This window comes from Culex quinquefasciatus, chromosome 3 (genome assembly GCF_015732765.1).
Source record: "Culex quinquefasciatus strain JHB chromosome 3, VPISU_Cqui_1.0_pri_paternal, whole genome shotgun sequence".
NCBI classification, from domain to species: Eukaryota; Metazoa; Arthropoda; class Insecta; order Diptera; family Culicidae; genus Culex; species Culex quinquefasciatus.
In genome coordinates, this window is record NC_051863.1 from 169,540,942 (window position 1) to 169,562,172 (window position 21,231).

Below are 21,231 nucleotides of genomic sequence, written 5' to 3' on the forward strand. Positions count from 1 at the left end.
TGCAACTTTTGAATACATTTTCAACAGTTAAATATTTATAAAATTTTATTTTTACTTCATACTCATGAAAATATTACTTTTGAAGCTTGCAACAGTACAGTTTGTAGTACATTTACGATACTAAATCATGTATTGTATATATGTTCCTGATTCATTTCTGTTTAAGGAAATATCATAAATATTCCAAAAAAAAATCCAATAATACCCTTACCAATCTCACACCTGCAAATTTTTTAATTGTATCAGCTAAGTCAGAGCAGACCCATGATATAGAAACACAAAAATGATGTAATAGTCTTATTAATTTTAGTTTTTTTTTTTTAAATTTAAATACGGTTTTATGATTTTACTTACTGAATAAATCCCGCATATTCAAAAAACTCAGTAAAAATATAATTTCCAAAATGTTTAGCGATTTGCAACCTTCCACAAGTTTGTTTCTTGTCTTATTTTGCACATTTTGATGAGTAAATTACACATAAAACACATCATTTGACAAGTTTCTTTAAATGTTATTAAAAAGTTTCCAATAAATAATGAAGGAATTTAAAACAAAAAATTAAAAATAAAGATATTTTAAAAATTTCTCGATGAAACATTTCGTTCTTAGAAGCATTGGAAAGCTGAGAAAATTTCTTATAAGACACATTTGAAAGTTGCGATGAATATTTTTCCTGAAAAGGTTGTTCTAGAAAACACGCCGTGACCAGCGATGGTCGTCCAGAAGAAGTAGAAATAAACACTTCCTTCTGGAGAGAACGCCACGCACACTGAATTGTTTTTGCGAGGGATTCCAGTTAGGGTCATTCCTAGCTCTTTCATATTTAAAACCTTGTAAATTTTATTCTAAAATCTGGACTTTTTTATGAGGTAAAATGTAAAAATTCATTGTATCCGCTTTAAAACTTATGTTAAAATTCCATCGAATTAAGCGGGTTAAATTAAAGTTTAGAAAGTTCTGAAATAGTTTATAAAATTGCTCTCTTAACCTTTAAGATCCCAAAATTCCAGTCTTTATTTTTAACAACTAAATTTTCAAGCAATTCAACTAATTTTGAGTTTTTAATTATTTGATGGTTCTTTTGGGAATATAATTTCAATATGTCTTAAAATTACTAGAATTTTTTTAATCTTTAAAAAAAAAAAAAAAAAAAAAAATCTTTAAAATTTTGTTTTTTTTTATTAGTTAAAGATTGTAAAATCTAAATTTATCCTCCGCTTCGTGACAAAAAAAAACAAGTGGAGGTTAAATTTAGATTTACAATCATAAAAAAAATATGTTAAGGTTTAAAATCTTCTTTGTTATTTGTTCGGTATACACCCTGACTCCATCTCCCTTTGCCATGGCAGAGCTAACCATGATGGTGATGGAGCAACCGCACGATTTGGATTTTGGGTAGAAATTAGTGCGCTTGATTCATAATAAACACTGGAAGTCAATTATAATTACTTTGCGATCACTGACCAATTGCTAGTGAACAGTAAAAAAGTAGTTTTTTATATGTTTAAAAAGAATCCATGAATTTTTAAATTACAATTTATAAAACATAAGATTTGTTTTATGATGATATTTATATTATCTACATATTCAAAAGGCGAAAATATTGACTCTTGAAACAAGATTTTATTAAGCCCAAATATTTTTTTTTTTGGGGAGGAGATGTTTGATATAATTTTTTTTATGTGTTTTATGGGACTTAATAAGACATTTTTTGAGAAAAAAGCATGATTGTGCAAAATCGAATTCCAGAAATATGAGCTATTGAAAAAAAATATTTTTGAAAAATAACAGAATAAGGTCAAAAAAATTGTAAATACATACTTTCAAATGTTTATTCAAGTTTACAATCGAAAAGTACTCACCGAATATTTTAGGTTGTAATTTTGCGAAAATTTTAACATTATTTTATTTTATTTTTTCCTGAAAGAAATATTTTGGTACAGCATTAAAAAAAATAGCAACTCTCTAAAAAACTACCCAATTCATTATTTTACGTTTTTTTCACTGACAGTGGGTTTCCCATTTTTATCTAAATTTTTGAATGAGTTTTGTGGTATTCAACAAAAAATTTTTTGAGCACAAAGCACAACATATTATTCCAGAAATATGAGCTTTTGAAAAATGTGATTTTTGTAAAATATCAGATTAAGGTAAAAAATGGCAAAAATCTTATTTTCAAAAGTTTAATTAAATTTACAATAGAAAAGTACTTCTCCGAATTGTTAGGCTGCAATTTTACGAAAATTTAAACATTTTTATTTTTTTTATATTTTTAGAAGGAGACTCCTGAAAAAAAATATTTTTGCATAGCTAAAAAAATATCTTACAGTTTTCTCTCTGCGATTTGAAAATCAAACAATTATTTTCTGAGGTACAGCCTCACAAAGAATTCGTTTCGATGAAAATATGTTATTTAAGTGCCACCTAATTAGCCTGTAGATTACAGCTGACAATGTTTTGAAACAATTGGTTCGTTTTGAAATGTTGAAAAAATAAACTTTTGTGAAATTTCTGTAAATAACATAAACTTTCGTTGAAAAAATCGACAATTTTAATTAATCTCAAGACAAAGATTTTTTTTCATTTTCAAACCCATTTTGTGTCACCAGCCCCCAAAATTGTTTGGAGACTTGTACTGTTGATACAAAATGTGTTCTCTGGTCATAGAGAAAGTACGTTCCATGTTTAAGCCTGATACTTAAAAAATGTCATGCTTGGGACATGCTGTTATTTTTTTTTTGTTTTCAATTTCAATTCGATTTTATTGGTGAATATTCAAGATACAAAAATATCTTTTGAGGTACATAACACAGTTTTTGAGTTCCTTTCAGCTGTTTGTTACATCATAATCCATTTTGGAACAATTATTGCTTGTAAATAACGGTCACCTATAGAGTAAGAAAAATTAATAAAAAACATACTAAAATTGCAAAGGAAAGGGGAAAGCTTAAAACTAGATCACAGTTTTTCATCCTTTATAGATGTGCTTGATCATCAGATCAGTAGTGCGGTGCTTGTGAGACGCGCAGTCCTGTTTTTTCGTGTTATTTTCCGTCTCTTTTGTGTCGCTGTTCGAGTGCATGGGGTGATTGGTCATTATAATTAAATAATGGCATCAGTAGTGCGGTGCCTGTGTGGACGCGCAGTCCTGTTTTTTTTCGTTTTTTTTTTCGTCTCTTTTGTGTCGCTTTTTGTGTACATGGGGTGATTGGATTTCTTCTTCTTCTTTTTTCATTTATTTTTTGTTCGCGCGTTCGTTGGCCGATGAATTTTATTTTTGTTCTCTTTATATAGTTTTCGATAGAAACGATCCGATTTTTGTTTTTTTTGAGACAAGCAAGTCGTATTGCTGGATTAAGTCCTTTCCATATCATCGAGGATCGGAAGGCACGTCGACGGATATGTTTTAAGGCTTATGATATAAAATAATTTTAATGAATGAAGCCCTTCCTACATCACCGTTGATCGGAAGGCACGCCGACAGAGAATTTCTGGAGAATCGCGGTCGAATTAATACTATATTTAAATTCCTAGATAGGTATCTTTCCGCAGCCGGCTGCCTAAGATTTTTAAAATTTCAACCCATAAACAAATTGCTCATGGTCGCATCACCTACCACAGTGAATCCTGACCCATCTTACTAACCCCTCAAAACTCATGTGATACTTTGTCGGAGACGCAGTCGATTTGGCGGTCCCATCACTCAAGTATCGGCTAACATTCCCATCCACTTCCCCGTGTCTTACCACTGGTCGTGGCCGGCGTCGGTATTGATCAGCACGATAGGGACCTTTGAAAATTGCGAAGGGGTGATGATTGGTTCTATTTTTCATCTGTGGTCCACGGAGCAATGTTTGGGGGTCCTGGTCAATAACGAAGTAGCAGCTACGGGTAGACACCAATGCTATGCTATGCTATGCTTTATAGATGTGCTTGATCATCAGCTCCCCAAGGGCCAGGAATTGCTCCGCCTTGTTACGGCAGGTCCGAAACCGCGTCATCATCTTTCCCGCGAGAGCGAAGAACACTGGCAGGGTTAATAGATCTTCCCCGGTAACATCTTGCTAGGCCGCATTGCCGCTACCGGCAGCGACCACTATTATTTTTTTTTCAAGCAAATATTTTACAATTATTTTGCTGCGCACATAACTTCCCCGAAAGACGCAAACGCCGCGCTGCACTGCTCTTTGATGGTTCATAACTTCGACCATCGATTTTCTATTCATAATTCAAAACTGTTCCAAGAACTGATTCCATAATCATAGCTCGGTGAAGCTTGGCAAGTGCCATTGCCGCTGCTGCTTTGCGGGCTTATCAACCTAACTTTATACCACTTTCAGGCAGGAATCCCAGCGCGCTGTTCAGACTCATGCAGCTTAGAAATCGTACACTTTGGTGTCTGGGTCGAGTCCTTGTTTTTTAACTTGAAGGTGGTTGTAGAAGTCGGAAAGCGGAGACTTTGAAACCTGCCCTTCTAATTGGATTTAAAATTTGCCCTTTTTCGCTGCAACAATGCAGTGTACCAGAATTCACTGTGAAAATAGAACCCTGTAACGATGCACAACTGTTGAGTCATCAAATCGGTCCCTCCCTTTGACCAGCTCCGCAAGCATTCAAATTTCCCGCACTGAGTTTATCGACTTTGTATCACAATGCTAAATCCCTCGTAACAGAGAGTGGCGCCTTATAAAATTTTCCCCCTAATTGGCCCGCTGACCCATTCATGGAAAGACCGACGCACGTAACGCACCGATCCAATCACAATCCGATTTCGCCGTCAGTCGGTCAGTCCGTATCAGCTGGTCATCAGTGCAAGATTGAGCACGAATTATCGATGATTAGGAAGTTTGGTTTGGTTTGGCCGCTTCCTATTACCCGACCCAGACCGGACCACGTGTATTATTATTGCGCATTGCGCGCGGCTACCATCACCGGTAACAGTGATATTGCCATAACCCTCGCGGGGATAAACCTTTAGGTGTTTGATATATTTTTTTTAATAATTAAAAAAAACTATCAACATACATTTGTTTGACTAAGCCATTAACCACAAAATTCTCAAAAAAAAAAATAGGGGGCAAAACAAAATTATTTCTTTATGAAATAAAAAAAAATATAACATTGGAATTTTAACTAATTTTAAATAAATGTTGGTTAAAAACTAATAGAACCATCAGATAACCTCACAGTTCACAGTTTTGTATTTGGTCAAACAATGTGATGGCAAATGTCAATGGAAAAGATGGAAAACAACTTAAAATAAATGTAAAATGAATTTTCCTGCATTGATATTCAATTTTACCATAATTGATAAAATTGAAAAATATTAGTTATTTTCGTAAAGTTTTTTTTGGAAAAAAACTATGAATTTTACAAATCGCAAATAGGATTTATTTTTATTTACAGAGGAACATAAACTATTACAGAGAAACTTCTTTTTACGTTTCGCGTTACGTTTTTCTAATTTTTCGAATCCGTCTGAAACTTAGTTGGTGCCTTTTGTATCATTAGTTTGTCCTTTTAATTTTCCATACAAATTTTGCAGCTGTCCATACAAAAATGATGTAGGGGAAGGTGGGGCAAGACGACCATATGGGGCAAGAGGAACAATCGCTCGTAAGGCCGTAATTTTTACAATTTTGATTATTTACAGTATGAGGAATTGTTGCTAGCAATGCAATTAGCTGATTCTACTACCACATAACCGCAAAAACGACGTAAACGCCACGGGGCATAAGATTGAATGAAGTTTTTTTCAAAACCCTTGTTTCCTTATAATATTTGGATAGTACAAAATAAGGCTTAGGGTTCGTGTTAAGGCTCATTTTATCAAAATGCTATTTTTCCTAGATCAGTAGTGTCCCTACCAATGACTTGCACCTATTATAAAGTATGATTTATATTTGGGTAATTCTCCGCCAACTCACACAGCAGTTGCCCCGACCCCTCTTCGATTTGTGTAGAACATTGTTACACTCTAAAAAATAACCCTGCCAAGTTAGAAAAAACACAAAATTTTAAAATGAAAAAAAATGTTCTAAATGAAAAAAAGACCCTTCTTGGTCAATGTAGATTCGAAAAGCACATTAAATTTCCCATAAAATGACATGTTCCAAAAAATTTTACAGTCGAGTAACGGAAAATGGGAGAATTTTCAAAACTTTTTTAGTGTTTTTTTTCGATGAAAAATACATTTTTTTCGGAATTCTGAGTACGTCATCAAATCGGGCGTCTAATTTTACATAAAAGTCCCTTTGACACCAAATTTCTATCTCATCACCGTTTCAGGCTGCAAATTATTGAAAAACACCTCTATTTCCCCATGTTTAAAAATGGAAGGGGTCGTACCGCCCCTCCGTCACGAGATATCAAAAAACGGACCTCGGATTCGTGATCAGGGACAAAAGTTACCCCTCAGGACAAAGTTTCACGCAAATCGAAGAGGGGTCGGGGCAACTTTTCCAGATTTCGTGTGAGTTGGTAGAGAATTACCCATTTTGGTTATTTTTGTAGAGAGCTTTATAAAAAATCTTGTTTAGGTGGGGCAAGTGTACCATATGGATTTTTAGTATGGAAACAAATACGAATTGATGCAGCAACATATTTTATTGTGAAACAAATACATAAAAGTTCTTAAAAACGGATAAACAATGGTTTAAAAAATGGTCCATTCACGATATAATAATATCGTGAAAATTTACTATTTATCATCTAAGTAATTTTTTTTTCGTAAAAACGGTAAAATTTTTAGTAAAATATTATTTTTTAATCTAAACATGAAAGAAACGTTTCAAATACATCCTAAACTGATGTATCTATCAAAAATCAAACCATCCACATTAACGACCCCCGGGGCCTTTGTGGTCTCTATTGCAAGTTTCTGCTCGAACCTAGGAGTCCGAAGGCTTGAATGGGGAGAGCACCCAAACCTCTTTCTACTCCACCCCAGTGTTTGAACTGACGACCTTTGGATTGCGAGTCCAACCGCCGCCAGCGATTCCACCGGAGTAGGCTTGGTTTGGCGTGTTGTTTGTACTTATGGCATGGAGACGACTCCTACACCTGGAATGACTTAACGGCCTAACAACAACTAAGGCCGGGACCGACATTTTACTTCCTCATCCGATGGAAGGTTGCAGCAGATGGGAATCGAACCATCCGCTTACAACAAAGCGGACAGCGTAACCATTCGGCCACGCACTGCCACCAAGCTGATGTATCTAAGTGATAACAGTTCAATTGTTAGTAAATTAGCATGTAGTTTCATGCATTGTTTCTCTTGCCCCAACGGGTTGTTCGTCTTGCCCCACTAGTTGAGTAGAACGTACGAAAAATCAAATAATTTAAAATAAATTTTTTACATTAAAAAAACAGATTTTTTTAAAAACTTGTTCTATCAAAGTCTCAATCAAGATCTAGAATAAGATGATTCTAAAAAATCCGACAGATTTTTTAACGTTTTTAATGGGTTATAACGAGCATTTCCTTAGCTTGTTACACTTGCCCCACTTTCCCCTATGGAAATTCAAAAATCTGTATCTTTTAAAGATTTTTTTTAAGATTTGGTGTCTTCGGCAAAGTTGTAGGTATAGATAAGAAAAAGTTAAATTAAAAATCATCATTTTTTTACCGTGTATAATTTTTTTTCAGTGTAGACCTTATCGATACCGAAAACTTTGCCCAAGACACCAAATCGATCAAAAAATTCCTTCAAAAGATACAGATTTTTGAATTTCCATACATCATTTTTGTATGGACAGCTGCCAAATTTGTATGGAAAATCATATGGACAAACTAATGATGCAAAATGGCTTCTTTGGGCATACCAAAGGCACCAAAAAAGTTTCAGCCAGATTAAACAATACAAAAAAAATCGAATGACCGAAATCTGAGAGAATTGCTCCCCTAATAAAAACAAATAACTAAATAAAGTCAAAAACGGATCACTTTTTGAACATTTTGTGATCGATTTTGCTTTAAAAAATAGGCTGAAATTGAGCCGATTCCATAAAGGGTTTTAAATTTCTGACCATGAATTGGAAAGAAGAACTCTTAAAATTTAAGAAAATTATGTGACTTGTTTTATGTGTCTTTTCCAATGTTTTAAAAAATGTCTTTTTTCTGGGGTCAACTTTGGCTGTGTTTCTTACTAACATTATCCTTTATTATATGCACATAAGCATGCAGTATTTTTTTAATGTACCAAACTATGCCTTTAAGCATGTTTTACAATTTAAATGATAATCGTTTTATAGTAGAAAAAGTGAAAAGCAAGAAAAAATTGAAAAAGTGGCTGTAAAAACGTGAAAAAACTAGATAGGCAAAAGGTAGTCATAGCAGGTGGTAGAGTAAGCCAAATACTATCAAAAACAAACATAAACTAAATAGGATAAATGCAATTTAAAATACAAAAAAAATAAACAAGGAAAATATAAAACAAGAGAAGTAAAGTTTTTCGTAGAACAAAGGTTGCTCAAAATCACCACCCAAACACGGGAAAAATAAAAATTCTGGAAAAAAAAAATTTGGCGGTCAACATTAATCAAAGCAAGGGAATGATTGAACGAGAGGAATCACAAATCCGCATAAATAATTTCAAGATTGTTCAGGTGTAAACCGAAAACGTGATCAAAAATTAAAGTGAAAGAATAAAGCGTCTAACTGCTTATATAATTGTCGGAGTACAGGACGCCGCACTGTTTTAACATTTTCTGGCGTACATTAAATTTTGCAGCCCAAAACCAGTAATTGAATTGGGTCCTAAAATGGAGCTTGGATTGTTGATATTATTTTTTACAGTGATAAAGCTTATTTTTCTGAGTACAATGACCCTTTGTACGACCACAAAGAGTTTAAAATGGATTTTTAAATCAATTTTGAAAAATTATCCTCGTGGTCCTTCTTGACAGAAAAGCTCCTACTTGACAGCTCGTTCCAAGGGGACCATAGTTAATCCATTGAAAAAATGTTGTCTTGTCAATATTTTTTTTTGCTTTAAAATGAAAAAAAGTGATTAGAAATGGTTTTTAATCGTGTTTTTTACCGTTGTACATAAAAATTGACATAGGGCTTTAGTACCCAATTGGAAAATTAAAATTCTTTTTCAAATTTTCTTTTCTTGATTTGTGTGCACCTACGTCGAAGAGCAAGATTGTTTACTTTTTGCTCTTTGGTCTGACAGTCTTGGTCTGACAGATTTGGTCTGACAGCTTTATCATGGATTTTGGTCTGGTCTAGGCGAAGGATAGGACACAGCACCTTCCTGAATCAAAGTAGGCATATCTGTAGGGGGTGAAAATTCAGCAAAATCGCTGTAGAACTAATTTAAAAAAAGGTGTTTTTTTTGCCGAAAATCACAAAAAATCTTCATTTTGTGTACGTGAAACTTTTTGCAAAACGAATCACGCTACCGAGACAGAGTTAAACGCCACTTTACACAATCGTTCAAAGGGCAATCAGAGTGGGCGTTGCGGCCAAATGCGCTATCTTTCAGCACGGTAGGCCGGCCAAAGGCTTGACCAAAAACGAAGACGATCAGCCCCGATCAACGGTTATTACGTGAGGCCAGCAGACAATTTGGCAGGCTTTGCCATTTTTCCAAGCCAGAAAATCAAATCTTTGCTCAGCATCGAATGGTTGAGGCATCTTCATCAGATCGATCGGAGCGGAGCTTCAAACCGTCATAGCATGCCGACGCGCACGGAATGTGCAGCAAATTATATTTCTCTGGGTGCTTCGATGCTTTTGGACCCCTTAAATTATACATAAAATTAAAGTCAATTTGAATATTTTGCTGGTAGAGCTCATTGCCGTTTTTTTTTTGCTATTTTGTTTTGATTTTTTTTTTTCGATTTTCTGCTTGAACAAGTCGGCAGCGAGCATTGAAAATGAACGTCAAAGAGTGCAATTATCGATTTTGACATGTTATCCAACACCCAACAAAAAAGGTGAGGGGGTTTGGAGAAGTTTGCCCCACCCCTCTATCGAAATAGTAGTATAATGTTGGGTCTTGTAGCTTACTTGGGTCACTCTGATGATTGCAAATTCTGAAACTTATCGAAATTTTACGATCCACTCGTTGCGGTGGGCAACGAATGCTGATTTTTTTTCGCCATGCAAAATTTATTTGTAACATGACTATCAAACAATAAAGTTTAAAAGTTTGATAACAATAACTACTTCTCAAGCATCCGATCGAAGCATGGCTACGGTCTATTGCCCTGTACTAAGATGTAGTTACGCCACTCGAGCAGACAGCCGGACGGCGCTAAACCCCATGTAGTGACTCGCTGAACTGTTGACCACACTGGACGATGGTCTACCGCAGTGCTTGGTCCCCGGGGAGAGGAACAAACAAACATCAGCGAGTTTGGAGGAGTGAGAAAAAAAAATCAAGGAAATTCCCCTCCTTTTCTCTGTTTTCTAGCTGTCGTGTACCCCGTCATTACGGAGTTGGCTGCAGAGGTCCAACCGAGCATGTCGGAAATTTCTTCCACGGCGTCCAGAGACGCTGGCAACACTGCCACGAGCACGCGATCCGCCCCTCTTAGTGCACGCTGCAGCACGATGCACCCCGAGACGCCAGTTGGTCTGTTTGGCCCTTTTTGTGCCTTCTTCCTCAGAATTATGATTAGATAATTGGTCAATAACAATTAACCGCTAATTATTCCGCCAACAACGCATTCATTTCTTTATACCGACGAACGTCCATAAACTCGACGAGTGTACTGCGCACAGAAGATTTTCTGAAGCCTGTTGGTGCATTTTAACAGTATTTGAGCGATTAAGTCGAACACGCTGCGCCGCCGCTTATCAGGCTTCGAACATAACAATGTTACGCCTCAACTGCCGGGACCGGGGCAAGCCCGGATGACCCCCGCCTGGATCGCAAGCGGAATCGACAAGCCGTCTCTCGCGGGAGTGATTTGTAGTGGCTTAATCGTGTTTTTAAACAATATTTCATAATAAAAAATATTTTCATCAGGTTTTGCATTTTTTTTTTTGGAAATCAGGTTTTGGAAAATTTAAAGACCTTTCCAACGAGTTCAAAACATTGATAATCTGGCAACCCTGTCTCGAGTTATAACCACTTAAGTGATATTTTTGTAGCCGGATTTCACTTAAATGTATTTAAACAATGTCCGGATCCATCATCCGACCCATCGTTGGTAAGGTAATCAAAAGACCTTTCCAACGAGTCCAAAACATTGAAGATCTGGCAACCCTGTCTCAATCTATGACCACTTATGATGCCACTTATGAGCCCTTGAGTGATATGTGTGTTTTTTGTATTCCGAAACCTAGCGAAGTTAGACGAAATTTGTTTCCAAACCCATCATATCACATATCACCCATTGTTGGGAAAGAGTGAGGAAGGCACCAACCACATAGGTGGATTAAGTTAGTTTTTTTTCTATACAACAAGGCTGTTGGAATTTATTTAAATGTTAATGTCCGTCAACTCTGCCCAAATTCAAATTAATTTTGATAAGAACATAACAGGGTATAAAAAGGACAATTGAATCAAAACTTTTCACCTCCTCCAATTTCAATCAACATTTTATTAATAATATATGATTTTTAGACTGTAAACAGGAGTGACATGGATATATTTAATAGCTTGAAGATTAGTTTTGGAAAATCCAAAGCCAGAAAACCTTTCGAAGTTCCTCGAGAGACAGTTTTTTTATTAAAATCAAACCTTCAAGGTCAGTTAACTATTGAGCAATTCCAGCTCAAATCAGGATTTTTTCTGGTACTTTTGTACCCGACCCTCTCCGATTTCAATGAAACTTTGTAGACATGTTATCCTAGGCCTATATAAGCCATTTTTGTGTATATGGAGCCAAAAGTACTCGAAAATAACATTTGAGAAGGGCGTAAGGGTTTTAAATATTTTTGTATTTTGTAATTTAAAAATTAGCCTGCGTCGTCAAAAAGTGGTCTTGTAGGAAAAGCTTTCTGAAAAATTGAAACATAAATACACGCCACATCTATGAGATTTTTTGATTTTTAAGTCTAAAACTTAAATTTAAAGGTGATGTCACGATTTTTTTTCGTTCAAAATTTTTGAGGAAGCCTAAAATGTTACCAAAAGACTGACGAAAAATGCAGGATGGTATGTCTCTCCTAAAAAAAATAAAAAAATCATTTACTTATACAGTTATTTTGAAAAGTGGTCTAAACGTCAAAATTTTTAAAAACCGGTAATGGCAATCGATTCTCCAGACAATTTTACATAAAAGTCTCCATATTGACCATGGTCTTATGTCCAATCCTTGGGAAGATACAGCGGTTTTAATAATAAAAATGTTGAAAAAACGGGTTTTTTGGTGATTTTTGGCAATTTCTATATGACAGACTTGGTTTTTCAGTCTCGTAAATATTTTTACCGGAAAGCTCGTCCAATTTCCCATAAGTTTGTCTTTGACAGCATTTCAATTGGATGTAAGGGCTTACAGATATAAGCTTAACTACATTGCTAATAACTGAAAATAGAATATTTTTTTCAGTGCGGTAGAAACCTGGATAATAAATAAGACGTGGCGTGTATTTTTGTTTCAGTGTATTTTTTTTCAGAAAGCCCGTCCAATTTCCTACAAGTTTGTCTTTGACCACTTTTTGATACGACGCAACGGCTTCGAGATACAGTAATTTTTAAATTACAAAATACAAAAATATTTAAAACCCTTACGCCCTTCTCAAATGTTATTTTCGAGTACTTTTGGCTCCATATAAACAAAAATGGCTTGTATAGGCCTAGGATAACATGTCTACAAAGTTTCATTGAAATCGGAGAGGGTCGGGTACAGAAGTACCAGAAAAAATCCTGATTTGAGCTGGAATTGCTCTATAATGACGAACATTTATTTATTTATTTATTTATTCCTCAACAGCAAGGTTGAAAAAAAAATCTCTTCGAGCGAATAAGGATTGCCTGAAAAAAGGCCCTCTAAGTATGCTTTGATCTCGTTTTTCCTGACTGCCACTTGATCGCTGGGTGTGGCAGAGACGAATAAAAATTAGAATGATTGGGTTTAGTCATCAACTTGCTGCGATCAAGATCCAATCTTGCCCCTTTACTGCCAGCAGCCATGGGTTGTTACAATCATCGACAGCACTCTTGACGAATGACAGCTAGTCGTGGCAATTTGAGAATAAAGGCTATTCTCAGCAGTCTTATTCGTGGGGTGTAACAGGCAGCGATTAATCGCAAAATTAATCATAGTCGCCAGATTTTCAACACTGCTCAACAGGCACTTTTGCCCAAATGAACCTAATACTAAAACTACCAACTAAAACAACCGTCTCAACACTGATAAAAACTAAATACTAAATACTAAATCGGAATATAATTTTCTTAAAGTGCCATGAATTTCTCAATGAAAATAAGTTCAAATCGGAAAACGGACTTCATTTTTTGATTCCACATTCAAACTATACTAAACTCTCGGTGATTGGACACTTTCGGTTGGAAACTTTTTAGTTCGTACCCCGTTTGACAAAGTCAAACTAAAAAGTGACGAAATGTCACTTTTGATACGGGACTCACACTCACTATCAAACCAAACTTGAACTAAAAAGTGATAACAATTTGTGGGGGGTATTAAATTAGCATAGAAATTTAGTTTAACGTGAGGACTTCCATCATTAACATGAATTTTCGTTCGTTGATATAAATTAATCAGGGTGACCACTCAAATACCATCCCCCCGAAAGCTTAACAGTACTTATTATTTTAATGTTTGATTCTGAAATTGGCAAACGAATAGTTTTTGATACTTTGTTTCAACTAGTTATGGCTTAAATTTATAAATAGTTCAATTTAAAATTTGATTTTAGCATTCAATGTTACGCCCTTTTGAAATGTTAGTCTTGATTAAAAAATTGAAAATAGTGTTTTCGAAAAAAATCGGAAAATTTCACGAATGTTTCATACTTTAACATTGAAAATTGGACCATTAGTTGCTGAGATATCGACATTACAAAATGGTAAACATCAATTTTCCTGTTTTTTAATCTTTGCATGGCAAATCTCAGCAACTAAGGGTTGTATCAACAAAGTTTAAAAAAGCAAAATATAGTAAATTTTCTCAGCTTTTCAAAAATATTTGTTTCAAAAGTGGGCATACATGGGCACTAATTTAAGAAAAAATATGAAAAACTGCGACTATTTGAAAAAAATACCTAAAAATGGCTATAACTTGAAAGCGGTGCACTTTATCAAAATTTCACTAGAGTACTTTTTGATTACAAATTCGATTTTACATAGAAAAATTAAGTTGAACAATTTTTGCGACCGATATTTCGATTTTTTGAAAAAATTACTATTGATTCAAAAACTCATAATTCGGTCAAAGGTTTTTTGCCCGTTCTGGAAATTTCTGAAGAGTTGGCATTTGATGTCCCCTAAAACAAATCAAAAGATAAAAAATAAATAAAAATTGTGTTTTTTTTTTTGCAAATTTAATTTCAGCAACAAAACGTGAAATTAAAAATCATCAATTTTTTTACCGTATATCATTTTATTTCAGTGTAGTCCTTATCCATACCTACAACTTTGCCGAAGACACCAAATCGATCAAAAAAATCCTTCAAAAGATACAGATTTTTGAATTTTCATAAATAATTTTTGTATGGACAGCTGCCAAATTTGAATGGAAAACTATATGGACAAACTAATGATGCAAAATGGCTTCTTTGTATTCTTTGTAAATACAAAAAATAAAATTGCAAAAAAGACCGATTTCCTAGAGAATTGCTCATATGCTGATTAATTTTGGTGCAAACAAAAACTTTACATAAAATTTGTACCAGCCTCATAGGCAAGACTATAATGTAATGCTTAGTTTATCCTCCTATTCATATTATTTTTATTTTAAAAACCTTTCAAAATTTCACTCTCTAATATCCAACCTCAGCATCTTGACGAATTTTAGTCTCAAAAATCGTCAAATATCTATTGTGAAACAAATTTCAAAAAACCAGCCTTAGAAAAAACGGCCTAAATTTTTAAAAGAATTGGTTTTACTTGTTTTATGTGATCTTGACAATGCAATGTTTTGAAAAGTATTTTGATGGGTCAACTTGGACCTGTTTTGAACCTATTTTTTAATAATTTCAAGTTTACATAGAAAAATGTAAAATAACTTAAAATATCAAAAAAGTGTATGAAAATGATGACCAATTTGTCAAATAAAATTAAACACTAACATTAAAAAGGTATCAAATTCCTATATTCTAGGAACTTTACCTCCTTCCTTTGTTTAAATAACATGTTTAGTTATTCGAAAACTAAAAAAATAGGAAATTAGGCAAATTTTGTAGAACAAACGAATTTTGTACTTTTTTGTTTGTTTTTCAATGTAGGAGGTTGTTATATATGTATAGGAAAAAAACAATATAAAACATAAGAAGATTTTTTTTTTTGTCAAAGAACAAACTTTGCTCAAAAAGACCTCCTGAACACAAGCAAAATAAATAAATGGGTAGTAAAGCGTCAACTAACTATGTTAAGCAAACATTAAAATGTGATTCATTTGAAAAGAGTAAAAACTAAATAACAATATCCAACGCAGATTTTAAAACAAAGTCGTTCATAGGAATAGAGTGACATACTTTGATAAATAATTTACAAATTATAAAAATGTACGTGAAAGAATGTAAGAAAAAAAGTGAACCAAAAAACATCATTTATTTTACTAAAATATATTTTTCTTTCAAACGCATGTTTCTGATTATTTCACATGTTGGATCAATTTTGGCATAAATGTTATCGAGTAAATCGATTTAATATTTGTAATACCTGTATTCTCGAACAGCGATGTTTTTGATACTTCATGTCTAAAAAGCTGCTAGAAAATTAATTTAAAAAAATCAGATCCACTCAAAACAAAACGTGAGAATAAAAAAGAAACAATTAATATTTTCCACTGTTCGGTAAACTTTGCTCTTAATATTTTCTAGGGTAATCAAAACGGCATTGCGGTTGATAAGCTCATAATCTCGAATATGAACAGTCACCGTTAGGTTGATTCATAAAACATGTATCACCAAAGTTTTACCACAGACTTTAAATTCTCGATTTTTTTCAAGACACAGCTTATAAAAAAATATACTTTAGTAATCTCTAGAAACCGAACATTCCAGAGACCTGATCTTATATCCTCAATCATCTCTTCACAAAACGCCGGCCTCCATCCTCCCTCTAGCCCCAGTAATATGCAAAAAAGAACAAAAAAAACACCTTCCAAAAGGGTCCTTGTTACGTTACCTGACGGCTAGTTCCACCACCTTTCGACGAGGACTGCGCTCACGACTCACGGCTACCCCACACGAGTGAGCGAGGAAAAGGACAAGTGCAACGCACTTCAAAAGCGCATCGTCTTCTTGTTCTTCTTTCTCTTCAGTGTGACGCGCGGTGCGCTGCTCACCACAGCCATCACAGCCAGCCACGATTTCGAACGGGGTGCCAGTTTGTTGTTACACAATACTACACGACGGTGAGATGCACCTCACGACTCGCGGTCGCTCTCTCTCTCTCTCTCTCACTGGCTATTTTCCTCACGCCGAGAGTGGCGAGCGAGCTTTCGCTCTTCTCTCGACTTGCACACCGAAAGCTCTCTTTTCTTCTTCTCACTCACGCGCGAGGGGTTGGAAAATCGTGACAGTTGCATTCACCCTCACTCGCTGACTGTTGAGGGGTGGTCGTTCTTTTGGCGAGGAAGAGGGGTAGTGGGGATGGATGCTGGAGCTTCTCCGAAACTGGAGCTCGCTTTTGACCGTAGCCAGATGTCAAATCTTCTCCTCTTGGGAAGCAAAAGCAGACAAACAAAAAAAAAAACACACTACACCACATAAATCGATACAGCTGAAAATTCACCTTTGAACCGTGGCGATGACCAGGGATGATCCTTCTGTTAAAAATGGAAATTTCTTGAAAATTTTCACGCCATCCTTGCCACGCGAAAGCTCTCTTCCGAGTTCAGGGAGATGAAAAACGCACCCTTTTCACGATTTTCTTCGCCGTCCCCGCTCGGCTTCAAGATCAGGTGGGAATCTACGCGTTATGACCACCGCGAAAATCAATACCCGGAATCTTCGCAGATGATTCGGCGGCAGCTGGTCCCGTGGACCCGGACGTCCAGGACTAATCCAAACTCTTCTTCAGACGACCGCACAGTCCAGCAACTTCCAGGACAACACCCAACAAGGTTGACAAACTCAGGAAAAACCCAAAACTAAAAGCACCGAATTTTAACCAACTTTTGAAAACTCCTTCCGGGAAATTTTCAACTGGTCCCTCATTTCCCCTCTTGAAGAAAAAAGTAATCCTTCAGTCAACTACCAACTACTAGGGGTTGTACTACAACTACACTCAGACCTATTCAAAGGGACACAGCTCTCTTCTTGTTACTAAGCCACACACCGACCTCGACCGATGGAGGTGGGCACATCCTTTGCAGACGGTGAATCGATGGAAACTGGAGACTGGGAGCTGCTGTCTCAGACGTCGACTGTACACCGTGAGATGCTGAAGGCTCCACAAGATGGACCACCAGCAGCAAATCACCAGCAGTGATGGGGGGACGTTGGGTGCTGCTGGGTGAGTTAGCATAAAGTGCATAAAATTTGTGTGTGTCAGAGAGAGAGAGAGAGGAATCGTATGCTCCTGAGCGAGGGAAAATCGGAGAGAGTGCTTTGAGAGAGAGGGAGCTTTGAGCTGGGGTGGTGCTGTGAAATAAGTTTCTGCTGAGAAATTAGGGGAAAAACTTTTTAATATAGTTGTTTATTCATTGAGATTTTCAACCTAGACTCCAATCTTCCGAAGAGTTATACTTTGACTAATATTACCAAAAAAAACACACATTTGACTATAGCAACCAGCGTAACTAGTAAGAGACTGTGTTTAATGAGTACATGAAATCTAAAATTTTAATTGCAATAAAAACGTTTTTTGAACTCTGGGAAACTCCCTTTGGATTATTTTTTTCAGTGAAACGTTTGTTTTCCACTAGAACGTTATTTGTCATCAAGATAAGTGTCAAAATCCATCACAGCATCGTTAAGTATCACTTTTTGATACTACACAGAAAAAAAAGATGATGGTAATATTTAGGGTTAGTTAATATTCACGATTTCACGGACAGCGTGAAATTCATGACATTTGAAGATTTCCGTGAAATTCCGTGAAATTGATCGATTTTCTCAAATCAATTCTTTAAAATAACATCATAATAAATATTTCATTCATAACGACTTTTTGAGTAAATTTTATTAGTTTTTAATTGAAAAGCGTGATATGAACCATTTGAAGAATTGTAAGCAAATCATACATAAACATGAAATTGATACAACATTTACTGAGAAGTGCATGCTGCGAATATTTGAACGATGTTGACAAAAATCAGCCAAAGAAGAAAACAATTTCTTGAAATTTATTTTTAATGAATTTTGTCTTTTTCAACCAAAAGTTCTTGAAATTGATTGAAAAAAAACACACACTGAGTGAAAAGTATATTGAGAAATGTTTTTTAAATTGCACAAATATTTTAAAAACTTTATTGATTTATTTTTAGAAATCAATTAAAAGCAAACATTCATGAAAAAGCAGGGCCGTAGCCAGGATTTTTGTTCGGGGGGGGCTTGGGTGCAAAAATTCAAGGAGTATAAAAATCAGCAAATCATTTATACCATCACTTGGTTTGTGGTATAATTATTGAGATGAATTGTAAAATTTTAATGTAATGTATGCAAAAGAGTTTTCGAAGATTTTCATATTAAGTTATCAATGTATTTATTGAAGAAACTCGTTCGTCATTTTTTTTCTTTATTTTAACAGCTAGTTTGTATTAAGGAGTAGAGAAAGTGTTTTTTTTACATTTTCTTGAATTGTTTAATTGTAATCCAATTTCGTGATAAACGTCGCTAAATTTAAAATATACTTAACTTGAATCAAATTTTTGAAAGCATAAATTTTGTTTAAAAGAAATATCGATTTATCTAACCATAAGTATTATGTTTTCTGTATTTTATACTGAGAGAAATTTTAAACCGTCTGGATTTACATTTTCAGCTGTGTGATAATTGTGATGGTTTATCTAACATTTTTCATTTTTTCTAGCACAACATAAAACTCATAACTGGAATATTTGTTTTTCTTAAAATTTTATAAACAAACTTAAACAATGTTTTATTTTAATTGTTCTAAGCTATTGAAGCCATTTCATATTTTGCGAAGCTCCTGGTGCTCTCAAAAATAAATAATTTTAATGAAATACAAAAAAATATAATCGTTGAAATTTCAGCTTCTGAAGTGTCTCCATGGCAACAAAAAAAAATTACGTCGAATCTCAAGTTTACATCAACTGAGTTTACATGTGATTCATTTTTTCCGTGTCGAGTAAATTCACATTTTTTTTCTGTGTAGGCCTATAATAAATATTTATTTGAAGAAAAAAATCAGTGCCTGTGTTTAATTTTAATGTGTTACAAAATTTAGATAAAATGTATTAAATTAATTTTTAACGCCAAAATATTCACTGGAAGAGTTGTTAATAATGCATATGTAACCATTTTTAAATGCATATGTAACCGTTAAAATTTTCCTCGATTGCATCAAACATTAAAACGAATCATGTTTAACTTTAATATTCCGACTAAACGCCATTTTCAAATTCATTACTCATTGTATTCTGAAAATTGGTCCAGAATTTGAGCAAAAATAAAATTTTAAAACATGACAAAAAAATTTAATCAGATCTCAATTCTAAAGATATTTTTTAAATAAAATTTTAATCTATATACATGTTTAATAATTTAGGATTGTAACCATTTATTAAAATCGATGCTTGTTCAAGCAACATCTTGACTCTAGTAACAAAATCCTGCACATTTTATGGTTTAGAAATTTTATACTTACGAAACGTTGCTAAATTAAAAATAAAGAAAACTTTATGTAAGAATTCATAAATTGATTAGTTTTATCCTGTAAATCTAATCTTAGTTTGCACTTGAATTCAAACATACCAATATTCGAAGCATAAAAAAAATAAGATTATTAAAACATAATTTATTGAAATGATTGAAAATTATTTTTTGAATATCTTTATTTAAAAATGATAAAAAATGTTTTTTTTTTATAATTTAAGGATTTTTTAGTTGTAATTATTTTATATTTTTTTTACGTATTTGATTTTTTTCATTTTTGAAATTTCTGATTTTTTTGAAATTATCATGTGTAATTATTATCTTAAATTTTTGTTTTAAAAGTAAAGAATAATTTATGTAAGAATTCTTAAATCAATTACATTTTTCCTGTAAATCAAATCTTAGTCTGAATTTTGCTACAAGATATATTTTACTTTCAAACGAAAATTTTAAAAAATGTCCTGTAGTACGGAGACTCTTAAAACTCCATACAAAAAAAATCTCAAGGAACGGTCAAGAAAAGGTTTACGAAAAGACTTCTCTTAAGCGGTACGCAGCTGAAAAGGAACAGAAACAAAAAGCGTCGTTTGATATTTCTTCGGGAGCAATATGTGTTGATGAGATTTTGATTTGTTTATTTGGATGCGACTGAAAATAACGTTTGAAAATAATGTTTTCGCTTAAATAATATTGAAGAATTGCCTCATGAAGCTGACTATCAAAACGCTGATTCTCAAATGCTGAAATAAGGGAAAAGCCATTACAAAAATCACTTAATTTTCTGGTAAATATAAATTAATTTAGGAATACTAGAATTCAAACATAAAAATATTTAAAGCATCCAAAATTAAGATTGAAAAACATAATTTATTGGATTTTGAATAACTTAATTTTAAAATGATATTTTTTTAGTTTAGGATTTCTTAAGTATCAATTATTTTATTAATTTTTCAGTTTTAGATTTTTTATTTTTGGAATTTCAGATTTTTGATATTATTCTGTTGAATTGTTATCTTAAATTTTTATGTTTTTATTATTTTTATTTTTGATTTCTGGCATTTCTTTGTCTTATACCAAAAAAATTAAATCAAAAATTATGAAAATTTAGAAATTTGAAAGTGTAAAATTTTTAAATCTTCAATTAGCCGTTGCGAATATTATTCTGAAGTTTATGTCACTAAACTCTGACCAAAGTTGAAAGGGTTACAAATCAAAACTACAAGCTATGGTTTTATTATTTTAAAAGTGTTCAAAACACACTTTAAATCAGTACAGTTGTTTTGCATCATTAGTTTTCAAAA

At 33.9% G+C, this 21,231-nt stretch overlaps 1 protein-coding gene across 1 annotated transcript in view; it reads right to left on the reverse strand.

The window, feature by feature from the left end:
• Positions 1-17,551, reverse strand: part of LOC6044954 — a 99,117-nt gene extending 81,566 nt beyond the window's left edge. The window contains exon 1 of the mRNA XM_038260562.1: positions 16,275-17,551. The gene's annotated coding sequence lies outside the window, so the exon portion shown is untranslated. The remainder of the gene's footprint in view (positions 1-16,274) is intronic.
• Positions 17,552-21,231: the final 3,680 nt, after the last annotated feature.